This window comes from Myotis yumanensis, unplaced genomic scaffold, assembly GCF_028538775.1.
Source record: "Myotis yumanensis isolate MYYU_CA2020_CCGP unplaced genomic scaffold, mMyoYum1.0.hap1 SCAF_6, whole genome shotgun sequence".
NCBI lineage: Eukaryota > Metazoa > Chordata > Mammalia > Chiroptera > Vespertilionidae > Myotis > Myotis yumanensis.
In genome coordinates this window covers 98,144,092-98,165,907 of record NW_027223757.1, presented here as the reverse complement: position 1 = coordinate 98,165,907, position 21,816 = coordinate 98,144,092, and the positions used below count along the sequence as shown (strand labels likewise).

Here is a 21,816-nt window from a genome sequence, read left to right as displayed (position 1 = left end):
GCGGGGTGGACCCGGCCTCCGAGACCTTCCGCCCCGCGCCCCGCGCCCCGCTTGCTGCTCGCTTCAGATAAGGCGGAATGGCCTTGTCACTTAAGTATTTTATTCACTAGATATTAAATATTTTTAAAATAAACACCATGACGAACACTTTGAGGAATCCAGAGATATATTTAAACACGTCTTGGACAGTTTATGAGGAGAAAGACAAGGAAACCATTTCAAATTAGTGAAACAGGAGCTGCGGCCCTCGCTAAGGCTACACTTTACTCGAGCGGACTCCCCACGCCCAGAGCAGAGAGGCCCCGACCGGCTGCTGCCCCAGATCTCCTCGGTTGGCACAGCGCCCCTCTCTAGGTCTTATTGGCTGGTGCGCTGCGGTCCATGAAAAAATAAATATAATTTTGCACTAGTTCGGGGAATCGGAAAGGAAGCTATGGTCGCAGGATTGGAGCATTTGACTGATAAACTTTTGTCTAAGAGGCACCGTTGTCCTCCCTGGTGGTCTAGTGGTTAGGATTCGGCGCTCTCACCGCCGCGGCCCGGGTTCGATTCCCGGTCAGGGAAGTTGCTTTTTCCGCCCCCCCCCCCCCCCCCCCCCCCCCCAGCGGCCGCATTCCTTCCGAGCTAAAGGAAACCTATAAAGATTAAACTCTAAATTGCATACAGTTGCCCTTAATATTCATATGAAGCGTATTTTACTTGGAAATTTTGTGACATTCTTGGTATCTCAAATGCAAAATGACTTTTCAATAAGTTCTAGAATTTTGTTAATGAGCTCTGCACTGCTCTAAGTGTTTTTAAAATGTAACTCATTAGTTGGATAATTCATTGAGCGGGACATCTTGGAGACAGTTGATTAACTTCAGGAGTTGTTTCATATTAGCATCACGCGTTGAAAAGATAGTTGATAAGGTGAAAGGAGAAATTGGGAAGTCATTTTCAGATCTGTCTCAGCTGGCGGTGCGTGCGTTTCGGACCGGGAGAGCTGCTGGAGCTGGGACAGGCACACCCTCGCTCCCGGGCTTCCGCGCTCCTCGGTCCCATTCTGGGAGCGCCCCGAAATGCCGACACGGGACTTCCCCCGGGACCGAGGCGGTTCCGGGACTGCGTGATCTCTCGGGAGCCTGGGGTTTCCCCGACTAGGAACAGGACAAGGTCGTGGGATCAGCAAAACCGCGAAGCCCGCGCGCGAGTGAGGAGCACGGCGGACCGCCGCCCGAGGGATGAATGACGCTGCTCGCGGAAGGCAGGCCGGTGCCCTCCTGGCTCTGACCGGGCGGGGCGCCTCTGTGCCGAGGGCTTCGGGCCGTATTGGGAATAAATCTTTGTTACTAGGCTTGTCTAATAGCAACTACAGATATCTTGCTTGTTCTTCCCTTCTCGTTTCTTATGAAAGTTCGATGCACATATGACCTCTTCCCCAGCTTCTAAACAAAGGCCGTGCTGACCTTGGCCTTCCTGGACTGAGACATGGTGATGTGATGTTTTTGTGATCGTGTTAAATGAAGCAGAACTTTCTCTAACTAATTGCACATTCCCTGCTCTCCCCCACGCCCCCCCGCCCCACACACACACATAAATTCATAAATTCCAAAACCTCTCTGAGCTGGGACACTCCTTTTGCCATTTGCCAGTACTCTCCTTGGGTGAATAAACTCGGACACATACGTAAGATCAATTTGTCTAAGAAATTTTGTTTGGACATAAGCATAAAGCAGTATAGTTTGTCAGTTTCCTGTGTATTCTGAGGCTCTTCCCTGTCTTTCTGCTTCATGTTTCACCGGAAATCAGCTCTGGAGGCCTGATGGCACTCACTTCCTGAACACTACCCTCTTCATGACGTCATAGTTCGTCTCTGTATAGCAAGAGTCCTTTGCTTCATTTCTTTTCACAGCTCTGTTTTTATGAAGTACTCGGGGTGGGACCCCAAAATGTGCTCAATGTTTTTTGTTTATTTGTTTCTTTTTTGAACTTTCCACATAAAGCTAATGAGACAGGGACTCTTCTTTGAAAGCTATGTGACTTTTTCCTTCTTCTGTTATGAGCTATTATTCATTCTCCTTGGAGAAAAAAATGTATTTTAGCACAATAGGTTCTGTTCACTCACTTGTCAACTCAGAGAACAAATGACAAACACAAAATCCATCTTAAGGCAAGAGGAAGAAGGAAGAATGTGAATGGGTGTAAAACAGGACAGCCATTGAGGCCAACAGCCCATCCTGAGCACTAAGGCCAGTGTGGGCTTGCGTTACACTGGGTACCCTAGTCCCTGTGGAAGGTGAAAAATGAGCAGGACAGTCATATCTCCTAACACCCCAAACCCCAGCTTTCTCATCGGTTAAAAGGAGTAAATACATTTATTGCATAAAATTACTATGAGGAATAAATGAAATAATGCACAGACGTGCTCAGCCATACTATTATCCTAATCCATATGTTTTTACCATTATCATCATCATTATTACCCTTGTGGTACTTAATGTTGAATGGCGGAGACAGATATTATAAACAAGTTTTGTATTGGTAGAAAGATCAATCTGTTAAAATGGAGTGTGGAAAAAGCATGAGAGAGAGAGAGAGAGAGAGAGAGAGAGAGAGAGAGAGATTCCAAGGCAGGAGAACAGATGGAGACCTGCCTTCCAGGACAAGGGACCAGGACCGGCGCAGCACAGGACTGAACGCGCCTGCCTGTGAAGAGTCCTGCACACTCAGGACTTAGAATTCGAAATTCTTTGAAACTTGAAAAATCTCTGCTACTGATGAGATGGCACAAGTTTTCAATGTTGAGCTTTCTGGCCATACACAGTAAAGCTAGGACTAGAATTCCATGTATATTCCAATGGCAGTTGCAGACATATCCTAAAGACACATATTGTAGTTGCTTCCCAGAAAAATTCTGAAGTCAGTGGGCCCTGGGGAGCGGGTTAATTATTTATTTTTTAAAAATATATTTTTATTGATTTCAGAGAGGGAGGGAGAGAGAAACATCAATGAGGAGAGAGAATCATTGACCCAGGGGATTGAGCCCGAAACCTGGGCATGTGCCCTGACCAGGAATTGAACTGTGACCTCCTGGTTCATAGGTCAATGCTCAACCACAGAGCCACCAGGCTGGGCTTAAATGCTTACAATCAGACTAATCTCTAAACAGAGGATCGTCAGGTTCTCCGTTCAATTTCCAGGAATCTGTGCAGGTGGTTGGGAATCTCATTCTCCTGCCCAGCTTACCCACAAGGCGAACCTGTGCACGGAAGCTCTGCAGCCCTTCTGGCGGGAACAGAAGCAGCAAGAAGTGTGTTGAGTAGGAGCAGGCCGCAGGCCAGCCACGCCCCCGACCAGGAAGAGGGGTGCATTTGTACTACTTACTAATAACTCCTGTTCTGACTGTGCCAGCCTGAGGAAATGGTCAGAGAGTGGCATGTCCAGGGACCCCTGCTCCACCCCCAGCACCCCTGCTGGCCAGTGGAGGCTGTCCGTGCAGCCTCCTCCAGTTTTAATCCTCCTTTGCCACCTGCTGCTTTCTCCCTTTCCTCACTCCTGGCTCCTTCAGGAATCTTGGGTTTCTGCCCTGGAGGCCTGTAGTGGGAGAAGGACTGAGGATTCCCTCCTCTCCCCCCCAGTCTTGTCATTGCAACCCTCATGCAGCCCACTCCTTGGTGCATTGTAAGTTCCTCCAAGCAGGTCTTTCCAGATCCACCCCGTGCTCCCCCAACAATTGTGACCCAGCCGGTCTCCAGCCCCACGCTGAGCTGGAAGTGGAAGAGCTGGGCCGAGGCCTGCCCTTCCAGCCTTGGTTCTGAGGGCAGGGCAGCACCTGCCAGGGTCTCCGCTGGACCCCGTCGTACAGCCTGGCACCCAGCAGCCTGTGGATGCCCACTTGTTGGCGTCACTTTCTCTCCAATTATTTCTTCATTTTTCTATTGGTTTCCCCCCTCTTAGTTCGCTATGCAGGAGTGTGCTAGTGAACACTAGAGACAGGAACTTGGTCCCGGCTTGATGTCTTCGGTGGATGAAATGGAAACTGAGGGAGCACTGACCATCAGCACCCCACGGGAGGGCCTCTGCTCTGTGCGTCTGGCGGTTAGAGTGTCACCAAGCAGCCAGTCTCCATCCAGCTGGGCCAGTCTGCCCGCAGAATCCAGCACTGAGGGGACCTGCTGCTGCGGCGGCTGAGGGCCAGGCGGCTCCGACGCCAGGGAGAAAGGAAGCTCCTGGCCAGGGCTGCGGGGGAGCGCGGGGCCCCGCAACGAGGGAGAGGGGAGAGACCGCATTCTCACGTTCCTTGAAAATCCATTTTCTTAGTCATTTTTCTGAAGTCATCTCCCCAGGAACTAGCACTGGTCATTGGTCAAGTATTGCAACGACGGATGATAAGATAATACTGAATCAATTTTTGACTTTTTTTAGGAGGACGAGGTCATGTGAGGACAAAGTCGAGATTTGAGACGCTGGCTGGAGACTGAGGAGATGCGGCCACAAGCCAAGGGGTGCGGGCGGCCCAGGACGCCGGTGAGCGGGACTTCCGGCCCCCGGGCTGAGAGAGGGCCCTCCCGGCGGTCGGACGCCACGCCCTTTGTGGTAGTTTGTTACCTTGGCCGCGGAAACTCCCCGGGCAGTGTGCAGCCAGGGCTAGGGGAGCGGTCCCTGCTGCAGGCGTTTGTAAGAAAGCCCAGTTTTCGTTAGATGGCAGAATCCAACACTTACCGGCACCGAGTTTCTTGGAGGGACTGGCAAAACCAATGGGAACTCCGCGTGAGTAACTGTCTCTCCTGTGGCCTCATTCTCGACGTGACCCCGCAGCCCGCTCTCAGGTGAGCACACCTGTCTGGCGAGACTTTGGGGTCTTAACTAAGAAGGGACGCGGGCAGCGCCTTCACCAACGCGTTGCGTCGCCTCTGGACGCAGCTCCGCTTGCAAACGATTTGCCTTTCCACCTGAGCCGGCCCCCGCCTTTGGCTCCCCCGCCCCGCCCGGCCCCGGGGCATTTCTGGGGAGACAGAGGCCTCCGTAATTTTTACCTCGAAATCTCCGCACCGGCTGCCTCCGGCGGGTGTCCCGGTCCGCGGACCTGCAGCCCCGAGACCCCCTGGGCGCGCCCCTTCTCAGGGGCTGGTGACAAAGGGGCGGGCGCCGGGTTCCCGGGCTCCTGTCGCAGCCTCCCCCCTCCCTTCTCCCCTCCCCGCGGAGCAGGGCTCTGGGGCTAGGCCGGCAGGGGTTCCCTGCGGGCTGGGAGGGGCCTCGGGAAGGGAGCCGGAGCGGACCGCATTGCCCTGGGAGAAAATGCAGGAAAAGCAGCATTTAGTGGCCGAGCGTCCGAAACCTTGGCTAAGGTCTCGGCCGTGGATGTCCACGCCGCGCTGTTCAGACGGTCCTCCCGAGGGCGGGCCTCGCCCTCGCCCTGAGCGCCGCCAGCCACCTCCCTCGGGCTCCTCTCCAGCCGCCTCTCCCACCAGCTCCAGCCTCACACGGAGGAGGGTCCCTGTCCCCCTGACTTAGAGCCTAGGGAGCTCTCAAGCATTAGGTAGGTTATTGCCCAAATGTGGAAAAGTGCTCACCAAAAGCGTTCTGTACGTGTAGGCCGCAGGGCCCGATTTCGCGGGCGGGTTAGGGAGTGCGCACTGCGCGGGGAGGGAGGCGGCGCGCCTGCGGCTCTGCTGGGGGCCATTGTTCAGGTCTCAGCGCCCGGCTGTGTGAGTCTCTGTGCTGCTTTTATTCACCAACAACGAGTTCTCTGATTCTCCACAGGCATCAGCTGGGTGTCCCACGGGTCAGCTCAGCCCCGGCACCAGCCGAGTTGCCGCTGATCCCCGCTCAGCCCACAGACGTTCCCACCTCTGGCACCTTTGCCCGTCCCAGGCCTGCGGACCTCTGACTGACGAGCGGTAAACAGGTTGGGTAATTTGCAGAACCACTCACAGAACTCAGGAACACACTTACTTGACTTTCATTTAATGGTTTATTATAAACAGATATAAGTCAGCAAGAGCCAAGCCGAGTGCAGGCATGGGCTGAGGCACCTGGCTCTTCCATTCCTGCCCAGATCCCCACCCTCCCAGCACCTCGGCTCCTCCTCTAGTCAGCTCTGAAACTCTCCTAGGTCAGTCATTTTGTTTTTTAATGAGGCTTTCATCACGTGGGCATGAGTTACTAACTCAATCTCCAGTCCTCTCCCCTCCCGGGAAGGATAGGGAAAGAGACCCCCCCACCTCCCTTCCCAGCGGAGCATGGCTTGGTCTTTCCGGCAACCAGCCCTCACCCTGAAACGATGTGGGGGCCCACCAAGCATGGCCTATTAGGACAGAAGGGGCTCCTAGCATCCAGAATTTAAAGAGATGTGGGACCTGTGTCAGGAACTAGGGACAAAGACTACATATATATTTCCTACTATCCCACAGTCACCAACTGCCTTATGTCCTGGACTATCTTTCAAGAATATTTATTGAGTGACATCAGAGGAATGGTGTTGTGAGATCCCTTGGCCTCTCCCCCTGAAACTTTAAAAACTTGATCTACTACAACTCAACAAAGGGTTCCCTGCTCAATGCAGAGGCAGCCTGAGGCCCAGCATGAAGCATCTGAAGGTGGGCAAACGGGAGCTGAGAAGGGAGGAGAGTCCAGATGGCCCAGCGAGGGGAGGAAGCAGGCAGCAGCAGGCACTTCCTTCCCAGAGGGGGATGGGGCAGAGAACCTCAGTGGGCACTCCAGCAGGGCAAGCTGCGTGAGCCATGGCTGAGGCGGCTGAGAGACTGGGGAAAGGACTCAGGACAGCGGTTCTGCCACGCTGCCCACTGTCTAGTGGCCAGAATGTCAGACAAAGAAATGGAGTCACAGAGCCATGCCATCCCCTGGGACTCCCAACACTTGTCTCCAATTGCCCTGCGTATCCGGCAGAGGAGCACATTATCTGTGAGCCAAGAGCTATTGCAGCAGAATCAGTGTTCCCTCTGTGACTGTTACCAAGGTGGGTGCATGAGGGGTGGGCTCAGTGGGGGTAAGGGTGCCGCCATTACTTGATGAGTCTGGCTAAATCAATCTTGTTTATCTTTTCGAAGAACCAGATCTTGGTCTCATTGATTTTTTGTATTTTTTTATAGTCTCTATGTCATTTGTTTGTGCTCTGATCTCTATTATTTCCTTCCTTCTACTTATTCTGGGCTTTTCTTGCTGTTCTCTTTCTAGATATTTAATGTAGGCTTGGATAGTTTATTAAGATTTTTTTCTTGTTTTCTGAGGTAGGCCTGTAGTGCTATGAACTTCCCTCTTAGGACTGCTCTTGCTGTGTCCCAGAGGTTTGGGGCTGTTGTGTGTTCGTTTTCATTTGTTTCCAGGAAGTTTTTTATTTTCTTTTTTTATCTCTTTGGTAATCCATTCATTGTTTAATAACATGCTATTTAGCCTTCATGTGTTTGAATGTTTTTGGTGTTTTTACTGTAGTTGATTTCTAATTTCACGCCATTGTGGTCTGAGAAGATATTTGATATGATTTCAATCTTCTTAAATTTGTAGAGACCTGTTCTGTGTCCTAATATAAGGTCTATCTTTGAAAATGTTCCTTGAGAAGAATGTATATTCCATAGCTTTCGAGTGGAATGTTCTGAAGATGTCAATTAGTTCCGTCTGATCTAGTGAGTCATTTAGGATTGCTGTTTCCTTGCTGATTTTTTGTCTAGAAGATTTATCCAGTATGGCAGTGGAATGTTACTAGTAAAGTCCTATACTATAAGTGTATTGCTGTCGATTTCTCCTTTAAAGTCCTCCAGAAGTTTTTTTTTATTTTCTAAAATATATTTTATTGATTTTTTACAGAGAGGAAGGGAGAGGAATAGAGAGTTAGAAACATCGATCAGCTGCCTCCTGCACACTCCTCACTGGAGATGTGCCCGCAACCAAGGTACATGCCCTTGACGGAAATCAAACCTGGGACCCTTCAGTCTATCCTGCCCGAAGCCGGTCCATCCTTGCTGCTTGACACAGTCGCTGCAGGAAAGAAACATCTGTACAGCATATGTTTCAATGGACCTGGCATATATAGCATACTGTTCTTAATATGTTTGCTCCCTTTAGCGCCATGTGTTTTAACCAAGGTCACCTCTCCGAGAAAGGTTGTTTCCCCAGGTGGGGATCTTTCCCTGAGGTTAGGGAGGGGATACAACCCCCTAATTAAGTGCCAGGCGGGTAGTTAAGCTACATAATCTTTACTCCCTGGAATGGAGATAAGAAACGCCCTAACCTTTGTAATAGAAATTGACAGGATTAAAATCGGCTGGTATAAATACGGATGTAACAAGACAATAAACATCAGATCCTCATCAGTTCCTAACCAGAACTCCAACCAGAACTTTGGCTGGAGATCCTGGCTATAGGTCCTGACTAGGCTGCTGATCAACTGAAGGCTGTCTTCGTGTCATTCCTTCTTCGCCGACTGTGTCCACACCTTTGGGGACCCCTGGACCTGCTGGGATTGGACCCCAGCACTATCCACTGAGCCAAACCGGTTAGGGCCCTCCAGAAGTTTTTGAAAATATATTTAGGTGCTACTATATTGGGTGCATATATGTTTACCAGGATTATATTCTTTTGTTGGATTGACCCCTTTAATATTATGTAGTGACCTTTATTGTCTCTTGTGATGGCCTTTATTTTGAATCAGTTTGTCAGATATGAGAATTACTACCACAGGTTGTTGTTTTTTCCCTTTTCATTTGCATGGACAAATTTTTACCATCCCTTCACTCTCATCTTGTGTGAGCCTTTTGTTCTGAGGTGGATCTCTTGTAGACAGCATATAGTTGGGTCATGTTTTCTTATCCACTCCACTACCCTTTGTCTTTTGATTGGAGCACTTAAGCCATTTACACTAAGGTTATTATTAATGGTTACTTATTTATTGCCATTTTAATTCTGTGTGCCTAGCTTCTATCTCTGTTTCTTCTTCTCATTACAGCAGTCCTTTTAGCATTACTTGCAGTGCTGGTTTGGTGTTGACAAACTCCTTTAGCCTTTATTTTGTCTGGGTAGAAAGCTCTTTATTTCACCATCTATTTTATTTTATTTTATTATTTTATATATTTTATTGAATTTTCACAGAGAAGAAGGGAGAGGGATAGAGAGTTAGAAACATCCATGAGAGAGATCGATCAGCTGCCTCCTGCACAGCCCCCAGTAGGGATGTGCCCGCAACCAAGGTACATACCCTTGACCGGAATCGAACCTGGGACCCTTGAGTCCGCAGGCCGACGCTCTATCCACTGAGCCAAACCGGTTCGGCATCACCATCTATTTTAAATGATAACCTTGCTGGATGTAGTAATCTTGATTTTAGATCCTTATTTTCCACTAGAGGCCCAGTGCAAGGGATTCGTGCACTGGTGGGGGGCATGGCCTGCGGGGATCAGCCCAACTGTGGGAGTGCTGCTCATCTGGGTCATCCCAGCGGTGCTCCCACTGTGGGAGTGCACTGACCACCAGGGGGCAGCTCCTGAGTTGAGCGTCTTCCCCCTGGTGTCAGTACACATCATAGCTACTGGTGAACTGGTTGTTTTGGTTGTTCCGCTGTTCGGTTGCTGGGCTATTATATAGGACTAGTAGCCTGGTGCATGAAATTCGTGCACATTAAAAGGGAATTAATTAGCGGAAATATTTTATTTTATTTTATTTTTTTCTTGTTTTTTTTTCTAGCAGAAATATTTTAATATTGCTATTTGCCCTTTCTCTATAATAGAAGTGTGAGAGATGAAAGGAAATTAGTAAAATGTATATGAAAAAATATATAAATTTATTAATAAATAAACAGTAACAAAAGGATATAACAACAACAGAGGCATGATATAAAAACAACAAAAACATGATATAAAAACAACAGTGATGCAAACAATGACTGATAAAGTGATTAAACTTATTCTAATATCTCCCTGTACACCACATTAAGAGTGAAAACACTTTCAGAGTGCTTGACTAATTTCCCTTGTGATGAAGTACTTAGAACTTTAACTTTAATGTCACATGCTCTTCAAACTCAAGAGAAAGCAACATATAACTGACCATCTGCAAAAACGGGTTCAGGTAGGAATATGCCTACTTTGTCTAGAGTTTGTCCTTGTGATTTATTAATAGTCATCACAAATGCTGGCATCATGGGAAACTGTTGTTGAATCAATTTAAATGGGAGGCCAGTGTCACATGGGGACAAATCAATTCTTGGAATCAGAACAACCTCTCCCTCTGCAGATCCTGTTAATACTTCAGCTTTGATAATGTTAGGTCATAATCTTTTGATAATAAATCTGGTACCATTACAAAGACCCCATTTACTATTAAGATTTCTCAATAGCATGATGATTGCACCCACTTTCAATTTTAATTTATGACACAGCATTCCCAAAGGAGTAATACTATTAAGAAATTCAATGAGAAAATTTTCCTTTTCAGCATCATCTGTGGGATCAATGGAATCATCACTCAAATATGTGTGAAAATCTCCATTGAGTATATCCAAAATTTCTTCGTTTAATTTTTGAACATGCTCATTTTTTTGGACAAAGAATTGCACATTTAGATATATTTTTAATATTATCTATAGATATAGTATTTCCAAAAGTAGCTTCAATAATAGATCCATTACAAATCATTTCACAGGGGATTTCAATAATATCCATTCCTAAATGAAAACTGCTATCAAGTTTGCCATCTCCAAGTTTTACTAACAATTCACTATAAGCAGAATCCTCTGATTTCATATTTGTTGTAAGAGACAACTTTCTGAAACATCCCCAAACATTACAGAACTTTAAACTCCTTTGTACTATGGCCGATCGCATAGCATGCACTACAATACTGAGACATTGTCAAAAATCCCCTCCAAGAAGGTTAACTTTCCCACCAAATACAACATTCAAATTTCTCTTAGTAATCTGTCTATGGCATGTATAGCATGACTGGATGCCATGGTGAATTCATCAATAATGAGAAGTTGGGCCTTTTTAATAGTTTTAGCAACTTCACTGTTTATATTGAGTCTAAAAATTGAAGTTTCATTTAGTGGAATGGGTAATTTATATTGGAAATGAAAGGTCCTTCCACCGAGAAGTAAATTTTCAGGATTCCTGTAGATGCTGTGGGTAAAACAGTACCACCACAACCTCTAATATAATGTACTAAAACTTTATTGTGGGGAGCCGCTACAGTGTTTAGGACAGGTTCAAGCCTTGGACTGATGAGAGGGCACAGTCTTCTCATTGCCACGTGCAAGTCCCAGCTTGGAGGGCAGAGCCCTCCCAGCACAATTATAGCCAACAGCTGTAGTTATAAGCTTGAACCTATGGTCCAAACATGTGGCCCCACGTGCCTGAGTGATGCAGGCTTGAAAGAGTTCAGGTGCATGTAGTTGAGTAGGATTGAAACCCAGGAGAATGTTGTAAACATCTTGGTCATGCCCTTACTCTGCCTCGTGGCATCTGCTATAAAATAAAGACACGGCTGTGGGCATAGTTGCTGTTTCTCAGAGAAGCAGTGTCCCACTGAGACCCAGCTTTCACTTTCCTGTCTGTCTTTTCTAAGCCTTTTAGCCGCCCCCACTCAGGTTCACCCTTGGCCGTGCTGGCACGGCACACTTTATAAAGATATTTCTCCACACTCCAAGGGCGTGTTCCTGCCTCAAACCTTGCCCTTACTGGAAACAGCTCTGGGAAACAGCTCAGGGGAGGGTGCAGTCGCTTCCAAGACAACCCCTGCAAGACTGACTTCCTTCCACTTGGTCGCGCCTCTGGTCGTGATGTACACCCAGGGTTTTTATATAAGTAGATTTACCTTGAGTACTTCATGCCATTCCCTTCTGGCCTGTAGAGTTTCTGATGAGAAATCAGATGACAGCCTCATGGGAGCTCCTTTGTAGGTAACAGTTTGCTTTTCTCTTGCTGCCTTTAAGATTCTCTCTTTGTCTTTAATTTTTGGCATTTTAATTAACATGTGTCTGGGCGTGGGTCTGTTTGGGTTCTTCTTGCTTGGGACTCTCTGTGCCTCCTGGACTTGTGTGACCTTTTCCTTCACCAGGTTAGGAAAGTTTTCTGCCATTATTTCTTCAAACACCTTCTCTATCTATTACTCACTTTCTTCCCCTTCTGGCACTCCTGTGATGGAAATATTGTTACTTTTCATATCCCACAGCTCCCTTGAACTGTCCTCCTATTTTTAAATTGCTTTTTCTTTTAATTGAGTGATTTATTCTACCCTGTCTTCTAATTCACAGATTCGATCCTTGGCTTCTCCTAATCTGCTGTGTGTTCCTTCCACTGTGTTCTTTATTAGAGCTATGCCATTCTTCATAGTTACTGTATCTTTTCTCATGCTGTTGAGCAATTTTGCCATCATTATTCTGAACTCTATGCCTGATAAATTTCTTATCTTTATTTCATTTATTTCCTCTTCTGGAGAATTCTCTTGTTGTTCACTTTGGGGCTTTTTTTGTCTCCCCATATGGGCTGCCTGTTTGGGTTTTTTTCTGTGTATTAGGTAGACCTGTTATGACTCCCAGTCTCTAGTGCAGGACAATGTCAGATGCTGTTTGTGACTGGCCCTGAGTACCTTGTTTGGAGATATCAGCAATCCACAAGTTATGGCTCCCTCTGCTGGTGCTTGGTGCCTTTGTAAAAGACCAAGCTGTGCACCAAGGTCTGCTTTACCTAGCTCTGGGACCAGAAAAAGATCAGACAAAGACTCAAAACTCTAGAGATCCACCTCTGCCTGCAGTTTGATTGTTATTCAGTCTTGATTAGCCTCAGGCCATTGACCACAGCAAGACATAGATGCCAGAGGATGGGGCCATAGGTTTTACACCAGGGTAGGGTAATTGCTTTCCCTCAGGCAAAAGCTGCCTGGACGGTAAAGATATGCTGGAGGAAGATGCCCTCTGCAGTTTGGGGGACTGACTCAGCACAGAAGACGGGGCAGCTGCTTTCCAACCTCTAACCCCACAGCCCCCAACCCTAGATTTTCCTCACACAGCTGTAGTCCACTCTGCCCTCCCTCTGCTGAACCCCAAGGTGAGTGGCTGCACACACAGTTTTGTGCATTGGACCTTTAAGTGGGTGCCAGCATTTCCAGCTGTCTCTCCCTGACAGACAGCAACCCTGCTGCTTTTCACAGCCAGATGTTATGTGGGCACCTTTCTGGTGATCTGGGTTGGGCAACCCAGATTAGGGTTTAGACCCCAGAGTTTTCAGGTGGCACCTCCCACTGCTGAGATATCCCTCCAGAATGTCAGTGCTGTCTGTGGGAGCCCGGCCAGCCTTTTTGCACCTTTGCACTTCCTACCAATCTCTGTGCGGTCTCCACTTTTCATTCTTGGTTATCAGGGTTCTCTCCAGCTAGCCTTCAGTTGGTTATTCAGGATGCTTTCTCTGTATTTTAATAGTCATTCTAGATTGGTCCTGGGAGACTGTCAGTGTAGCTTTCCCTTACTGTGCTGCCCTTTTGGAGTCAAGTCATGTCTCTTTTCATCACCATTTATAAAACCTTTTAGCCTCTCGTGACTAGCCCTACCTCAATTTTCCTCTGGTAATGACCATACTGTTTTCTGTCTATTTTTGTTGTTGTTGTTAATCCTCACCCAAGATTATTTTTTTGCATTGATTTTTATTTTTTATTTTTTTAGAGAGAGTGAAGGGGAGGGGATAGACACAGACAGAGAAACATCGATATGAGAGACACACATTGATTAGTTGCCTCCCACATGTACTCCAACTGGGGGCTGGAGATCAAGCCTGCAACCCAGGCACATGCTGTTGACTAGGAATTGAACCTGTGACCCTTTAGTCCAGGGTTCAACACTCTAACCACTGAGATAACCAGCCAGGGCTGCTTTTTTGTTTTTTATTTTTTCTTTAATCCTTTCACCTTTTTAACCTAATCCTCTTAGCCCCACTGCTCTGACAGCAATAAGTGTGTTTCTCTTTTATTTGTAGTATATTTCGTTTGTTAGATCCCACATATTAGTATAAGTGGAATCATATGGTATTCATCTTTCTCTGACTGGTGTGTTTCAGTTAGCATAATATTGCCCAAGTCCATCCATGCTGTCACAACAGATAAGATCCTTTTTTTTGGTAGCTGAGAAGTATTCCATTGTGTAAATGTAATACACAGCTTTTTTATCCTCTCATCTACTGATAGGCCTGTTGGCTGCTTCCAACCTTGGCTATTGTAAATAATGCTGCAGAGAACATAGAGGTGCATATAATCTTTCAAATTAGTTTTTCACTTTTCTTTGCATAAAATCCCAGAAGTGGAATTGCTTGGTCACTAGGTAGTTCCATTTCTAATTTTTAAAAAAATATATTTTATTGATTTTTTACAGAGAGGAAGGGAGAGAGATAGAGAGCTAGAAACATTGATGAGAAAGAAACATCGATCAGCTGCCTCCTGCACACTCCCTACTGGGGATGTGTCCGCAACCAAGGTACATGCCCTTGACTGGAATCAAACCTGGGACCCTTCAGTCCACAGGCCAACGCTCCATCCACTGAGCCAAACCAGTTAGGGCCATTTCTAATTTTTTGAGGCAACTTCATACTGCATTGCACAGTGGCTGCACCAATCTGTATTCCCACCAACAGTGCATGAAGGTTCCCTTTTCTCCACATCTTCGCCAACACTTGTTGTTTGTTGATTTATTGATGACAGTCTGACAAATGTGAGGTGATATCGCATTGTAGTTTTAATTTGCATTTCCCTGAAGATTAGCGACATTGAGCATATTTTCATATGTCTATTGGCTATTTGTATTTCTTCTTTGAAGAGGTGTCTATGCAGGTTCTTTACCCATTTTATTAAATGGATATTTTTTGTTGGAAGTTATATAAGTTCTTCATAAATTATGGATATGAACCCCTTATGAGATGTATCATTAACAAATATGTATTTCCATTCAGTGAGTTGTTTTCATTTTGTTATGGTCTCCTTTGTTGTGCAAAAACTTTTTAGTTTGATGTTGTCCCCTTTTTAAATTTTCTCTTTTCTTTCCCTTGTCTGAGGAGATGAGAAAAAAATATTGCTACAAGAAATGTCCAAGGTTTTGCTGTCTATGGTTTCTTCATGAATTTTTATGGTTTCAAGTCCAACATTGTTTCATTTTTCTCCTTTATTATTATTTTTTAAAATATATTTTTATTGATTTCAGAGAGGAAAGGAGAGGGAAAAAGAGGTAGAAACATCAACAATGAAAGAGAATCATCAATTGGCTGCCTCCTGCATGCCCCACACTGGGGATTGAGCCTGCAACCAGGCATGTGCTCTGACCAGGAATCAAACCGTGACCTCCTGGTTCATAGGTTGATGCTCAACCACTGAGCCACACCAGCTGGCCTGGTGAGGGTTTTATTCTAGGCTCTCTATGCTGTTCCATTGATTTAAGGTCTGCTTTTATGCCAGTACCATGCTGTTTTGATTATTATAGCCTTGTAGTATATTTAGATATCAAGTAGTGTGATTCCTCTAACTTTGTTCTTCTTTCTAAAGATTTCTATGGCTATTCAGGGTCTTTTGTGGTTCAATATAAATTTTTGGAATATTTGTTCTAGTTCTGTGAAATATGCCATTGGTATCTTGATAGGAAAAGCATTGAATCTGTAGACTGCTTTGGGTAGTATGGACATTTTAATTATGTTAATTCTTAATTATCCATGAACACAATATATACTTTCACTTATTTGTATCTTCAAATTTTTTTTCAGTGTCTTATAATTTTTCAGATACACATATTTACCTTCCTGATTAAATTACTTCCTAGGTGTTTTTTGGTGCAATTGTAAATGGTATTGTTTTCTTAGTTTTCCTTACTTTTCATAAAATTGATCCTTATTGTTGAAAGTATTACAGATGTCCTCTTTTTCCCCCATTGACCCTTCTACCCAACACCTACCACCCCACCAGGCCTGCACCCACTATTGTCTGTGTCCATGGGTTACTGCAAAAATGCATGTAAGTCCTCCGGTTAATCTCTCCCCACCCACTCCCTTCTTCCCTCTGAGATTCCACAGTCTGTTGCATGCTTCTATGTCTCTGGATCTATTTTGTTCATCAGTTTATTTTGTTCATTATATTCCACATATGAGTGAGGTCATATGATACTTATCTTTCTCTGACTGGCTTATTTCACTTAGCATAATGCTCTCCAGTTCCATCCATGCTGTTGCAAAAGGCAAGAGTTCCTTCTTTTTTACCGCAGTGTAGTATTCCATTGTGTAGATGTACCACAGTTTTCTAATCCATTCATCTGCTGATGGGCACTTAGGCTGTTTCCAAATCTTAGCTATGGTGAATTGTGCTGCTATGAACATAGGGGTGCATATATCCTTTCTGATTGGTGTTTCTGGCTTCTTGGGATATATTCCTAGAAGTGGGATCACTGGGTCAAATGGGAGTTCCATTTTTAGTTTTTTGAGGAAGCTCCATACTGTTCTCCACAGTGGCTACACCAGTCTGCATTCCCACCAGCAGTGCAGAAGGGTTCCTTTTTCTCCACATCCTCTACAGCACTTGTTGTTTGTTGATTTGTTGATGATAGCCATTCTGGCACGTGTGAGATGATACCGCATTGTCATTTTAATTTGCATCTCTCGTATAATTCGTGACTTTGAGCATGTTTTCATATGTCTTTCGGCCTTCTGTATGTCCTCTTTCGAAAAGTGTCTATCTAGGTCCGTTGCCCATTTTTTGATTGAATTGTTTATCTCTCTGTTGTTAAGTTTCATAAGTTCCCTGTAAATGTTGGAAATTAAACCCTTATTGGTGATATCATTGGCAAATATGTTCTCCCATGCAGTGGGACTTCTTGTTGTTTTGTTTATGGTTTCCTTTGCTGTGCAAAAGCTTTTTATTTTGATGTAGTCCCATTTGTTTATTTTATCTTTAGTTTCCATTGCCCTAGGAGCATTATCAGAGAAGAAATTCCTTCAGCACATGTTTGCGATTTCGCTGCCTGTGGATTCCTCTAGTATTTTTAAGGTTTCCCATCTTATGTTTAAGTCTTTTATCCATTTGAGTCTATTTTTGTGTATGGTGTGAGTTGGTGGTCTAGTTTCATCTTTTTGCATGTATCTGTCCAATTTTCCCAACACCATTTATTGAAGAGACTGTCTTGACTCCATTGTTTAGTTCCTTCTTTTTACCCACTTTGGTCTTTTTGTTGTTATTTTGTTCCTTTTCTAGTTCCTTTAAGTATAAGGGTAGATTGTTTACTTGGGATTTTTCTTGTTTCTTGAGGTAGGCTTGTAATGCTATGAGTTTTCCTCTTAGGACTGCTTTCACTATGTCCCATCATTTTGGGTTGTTGTGTTCTCATTTTCATTTTTTCAAAGAATCTTTTGATTGTTCTCTTGATCTCATTGTTGAGCCATTCATTGTTTAGTAATATGTTATTTAGACTCCATGTCTTTGTGTGTTTTTCAGTTTTTCTCTTGTTGTTGGTTTCTAGTTTCATACCATTTTGGTCAGAGAAGATGATATGATTTCAATCTTCTTAAATGTATTGAGACTTGTTTTGTGTCCTAACATGTGGTCTATCCTAGAAAATGTTTCATGTGCTCCTGAAAACAATGTATATACTGCTGCTTTAGGGTGAAGTACTCTGAAGATGTCAATGAAATCCATTTGATCTAATGTGTCATTTAAGCCTGCTATTTCCTTGTTGATTTTCTATATGGAAGATCTATTCATCAGTACTAATGGTATGTTAAAGTCCCCTAATATGACTGTATTAATGTTGATCTCTCCCATTATGTTAATCAACATTTGGTTTATATATTTAGGTTCTCCTATGTTGGGTGCATGAATGTTCATAAGAGTTATATCCTCTTGTTATATCACTCCTTTATCATTATGTAGCATCCTTCTTTGTCCCTTACTATTGCCTTTGTTTCAAAGTCTATTTTGTCAGATATAAGTATTGCTATTTCAGCTTTTTAATATTTCCATTTGCATGAAATATCTTTTTCCATCCCTTTACTTTTAGTCTGTGTGTATCACCCATTCCTAGGTGGGTCTCTTAATTTCTTATCCGTTCAGCTACCCTAAGCCTTTTGATTGGAGCATTTAGGCCATTTACATTTAAAGTGATTTTTGAACCTGGCTGGCATGGCTACAGCGTTTAGCATTGACCTATGAATCTAGAGATTGTGGTTCTATTCCCAGTCAGGGCATATGCCTGGCTCTTGGGCTCAGTCCTCAGTGTGAACCGAGCAGGAGGCAGCCAATGAATAATTCTCTCTCATCATTGATTTTTTTTTCTCTCTTTCCCTTGCCCTTCCTCTCTGAAATCAATAAAAATATATAAAAAAAATAAAGTGGTTATTGATTGGTATACATTCATTGACACTTTCTTCTTTATAACTATGTTCCTCTCTTCTTCTTTCTTCTTCTTCTTCTTCTCTCCTCCTTCTTCTTCAAAAAGGCCCTTTAACATTTCTTGCAATATTAGTTTGGTAGTAACAAACTCCTTTAGTTTTTTATTTTCTGGGAAGTTTTTAATTTATCCTTCAACTTTAAATAATAGCCTTGCTGGGTAAAGTACTCTTGGTTGTAGGTCCTTACTTTTCACCACTTTGAATATTTCATGCCAAATCCTTCCAGCCTGAAGTGTTTCTGTTGAGAAATCAGCTGACAGTCTAATGGGAATGCCTTTGTAGGCAACTAACTGTCTTTCTCTTGCTGCTTTTAAATTTTTCTTTACTTTTACCTTTGCCATTTTAACTATGATGTGTCTTGGTGTAGGACTTTGTGGTTTCATCTTGTTTTCAACTTCCTGTGCTTCCTGGACTTGGGTGTCTTTTTCCTTCACCAGGTTAGGGAAGTTTTCAATCATTTTTTCAAATAGGTTCTTAATCCCTTATTCTCTCTTTTTCTTCTTTTTTTAAATTTTATTTTTTATGAAAAAGGGAATAGAGGTCATGAACAAGAACCAGACAGAAATGAAGAATAATATATCTGACATCAAGAACACACTGAAGGAATTAAAAGTAGATTGGATGGAGCAGAGGATCAAATCAGTGAGTTTGGAGACAAGGTAAAATAAATACCTAATTAGAGAAGCAATAGAAAAAAAGAATTAAAAAGCAGGAGGATAGCTTAAGGGAGCTCTGGGACAACACGAAATGCAACAACATCCACATTATAGGAATACCAAAAGGAGAAGACTGTGAGCAAGGAACAGAGAACCTTTTTGAAGAAATAATGACAGAAAACTTCCCCAACCTGGTGAAAGAAAGTCACTCAAGTTCAGAAGGCACAGAGAGTCCCAAACAAGATGAACCCAAAGAGACCCACACCTAGACACATCATAATTAAAATGGCAAACATTAAAGACAAAGAAAGAATATTAAAGACCAAAGGAGAGGGAAAGAAAATTACTTACAAAGGAGTTCCCATTAGAACGTCAGCTGACTTCTCAATAGAAATACTTAAGGCCAGAAGGGAACCGCATGAGGTACTCAAAGTAATGAAAAGCAAGACTACTGTATCTAAGACTACTGTATCCAGTGAAGCTATCATTTAAAATTGAAGGTGAAATAAACAGCTTTCCAGACCAATAAAAGAAAGGTTAAAGACTTAAAAACAAAGACCATAACAAGAAACAAAGAAGGCCTCTACATAATACTAAAGGGAATGATTTAACAAGAAAATATAAAACCCTTGTAAACATGTGTGCACCCAATATAGGAGCACCCAAATATATGTTTTAAAACCCTTGATGGACTTTAAGGGGAGAGATTAACAGTAACACAGTCATATTAGGGGACTTTCACACCCCAGTGACATCACTGGATAGATCTTCCAGACAAAAAAAATCAACAAGGAAACAGAGGCCTTAAATGATACACTAGATCAGATGGATCTAACTGATATTTACAGAACATTTCACCCCAAAAGGACAGAATATACATTCTTCTCAAGTGCACATGGAACAATGTCAAAGATAGACCACATGTTAGGACACAAAACAAGTCTATACAAATTCAGGAAGATTGAAATCATATCAGATATCTTCTCTGATCATAATGGTATGACACTAGAAATCATAAGAAAAAACTAAAAAAAACAGAAATACCTAGAAGCTAAACAATGAATGGGTTAACAATGACATCAATGATGAAATCAGAAAATATCTTGAAATTAATGCAAATGAGAGCACAACAACCCCAAATCTATGGGATGAAATGAAAGCAGTCCAAAGAGGGAAATTCATAGCATTACAGGCCTACCTGAAGAAACATGAAAAAAAATCTAACTTTACACTTAAAGGTACTAGAAAAAGAATGATAAACAAAGCCCAGCCCAGCCAGTGTGGCTCCATGGTTGAGTGTTGACCAAGAGATAATGGTTCAATTCCCAGTAGGGGTACATGCCTGGGTTGTGGCTCAATCCCCAGTGTGGGGCATGCAAGAGGCAGCCAATCAATGATTCTCTCTCATCATTCATGTATCTATCTCTCTATCCCTCTCTCTTCCTCTCTGAAATCAATAAAAATATATTTTAAAAAAATAAATCCAAAAGTGAGTTGAAGAAAATAATATATATCAGAGCAAGAATGCACAAAATAAAGCCTTGAGAGCATACAAAATATTGATGAAACCATTCCGGTTAAGATGGTGGCATAGGTAAAAGTAGTATTCAAATCCTCCCACAACCACATCAAAAATACAATGAAACTTCAGAAAAACCATCTTTCAGAACTGCCTAAACTCTAGCTACAACTAGGGAATTAAAGAAGAAGCCACATCAAGACTGGTAGGAGGGACAGAGATGTGGAATGGGCTGGCTCCACATCCACGTGTGACATTTAAAACCGGAGGGACATCTCAGATATGGAGGTTTCCCCCCTGAGAGCAAGGGGGCCCATCCCCACACATACCCACCCTCCCTCCCAGCCAAGGGTTTCAGAGTTTAGAAGAGAAGTCCCCATATTTTTGGGCTGTAAAATCCAGCAGGGATTGTGGCTGAGTGACATGGAGGCTGCTGGTGTCCCAGGCAATTCCTCTTAAAGGGCCCACTCATGGACTTACTCAGACTCACTCCCTTTGAGCTCCAGTGTGGGGCAGCCACTTGAAAGAGATCAGGGACATATGGGAAGGAACTAAATTGCCTGGCAGGGGGTCAGCTTTATGCCATAAAAAAAGTCCTGGCTGAAGCCATTGTTTCTTTGCTGAGTGCCCCACCACCACCACCACCACCAGCAGCAGCAGCAGCTGACAGATAAGGCACCATATCTGAGTCTCCATCAACCTGTCACACACTTTCACTCTGTCCTGGTGATTCCCTGGGACCCTGCTTCACATAACCTGCAGGCTCATTCAAGCCATTTCCAGTGGCATTTCCATACAAATAGTCTCTCTTACTTTCCTAAAATCTCTAACAAGCAGCATCTGGTCTCTGCATATCCCCTACCTCTTGCTAAGTTGCCCTAGGCCAGGCACTAACAACAGCCCATGTTGATTCACAGCTTGGTCTTTCCTGGGCACCACCAAGTCCAATTCAAGTAGCAGCCATTCACTCTAGCTAGTGTTTGGAGGTCCCGACGGTGGCTGAATTTACACCTCCTGGGAGGCCCCTGAGCCAGTGCACCCAGTAGACAGCTTCAGACAATGCCACATTATAACCCTATCACATCCAGAAGTGACACACTCAAGGGGCAGACTCGGTGAGCCCCAAAGCTCCACTGAAGCAAGTCCTGCTCCACAGGGGCATCTCCTACACAGCAGCTCTTCTGCTGTAGTCACAGATGGTCCTCACAGCCAATGGGCCTGGGGGTCAGTATCTCCTAGTGACTTC

The 21,816-nt window shown here is 44.2% G+C and overlaps 1 non-coding gene across 1 annotated transcript; it reads left to right on the top strand.

Annotated features, from left to right (window-relative positions):
* Nucleotides 1–492: 492 nt before the first annotated feature.
* On the top strand, nucleotides 493–564 carry TRNAE-CUC (transfer RNA glutamic acid (anticodon CUC)). The gene has a single exon. It is a non-coding gene; the product is annotated as a tRNA-Glu (tRNA).
* The last annotated feature ends 21,252 nt before the right edge of the window (nucleotides 565–21,816 follow it).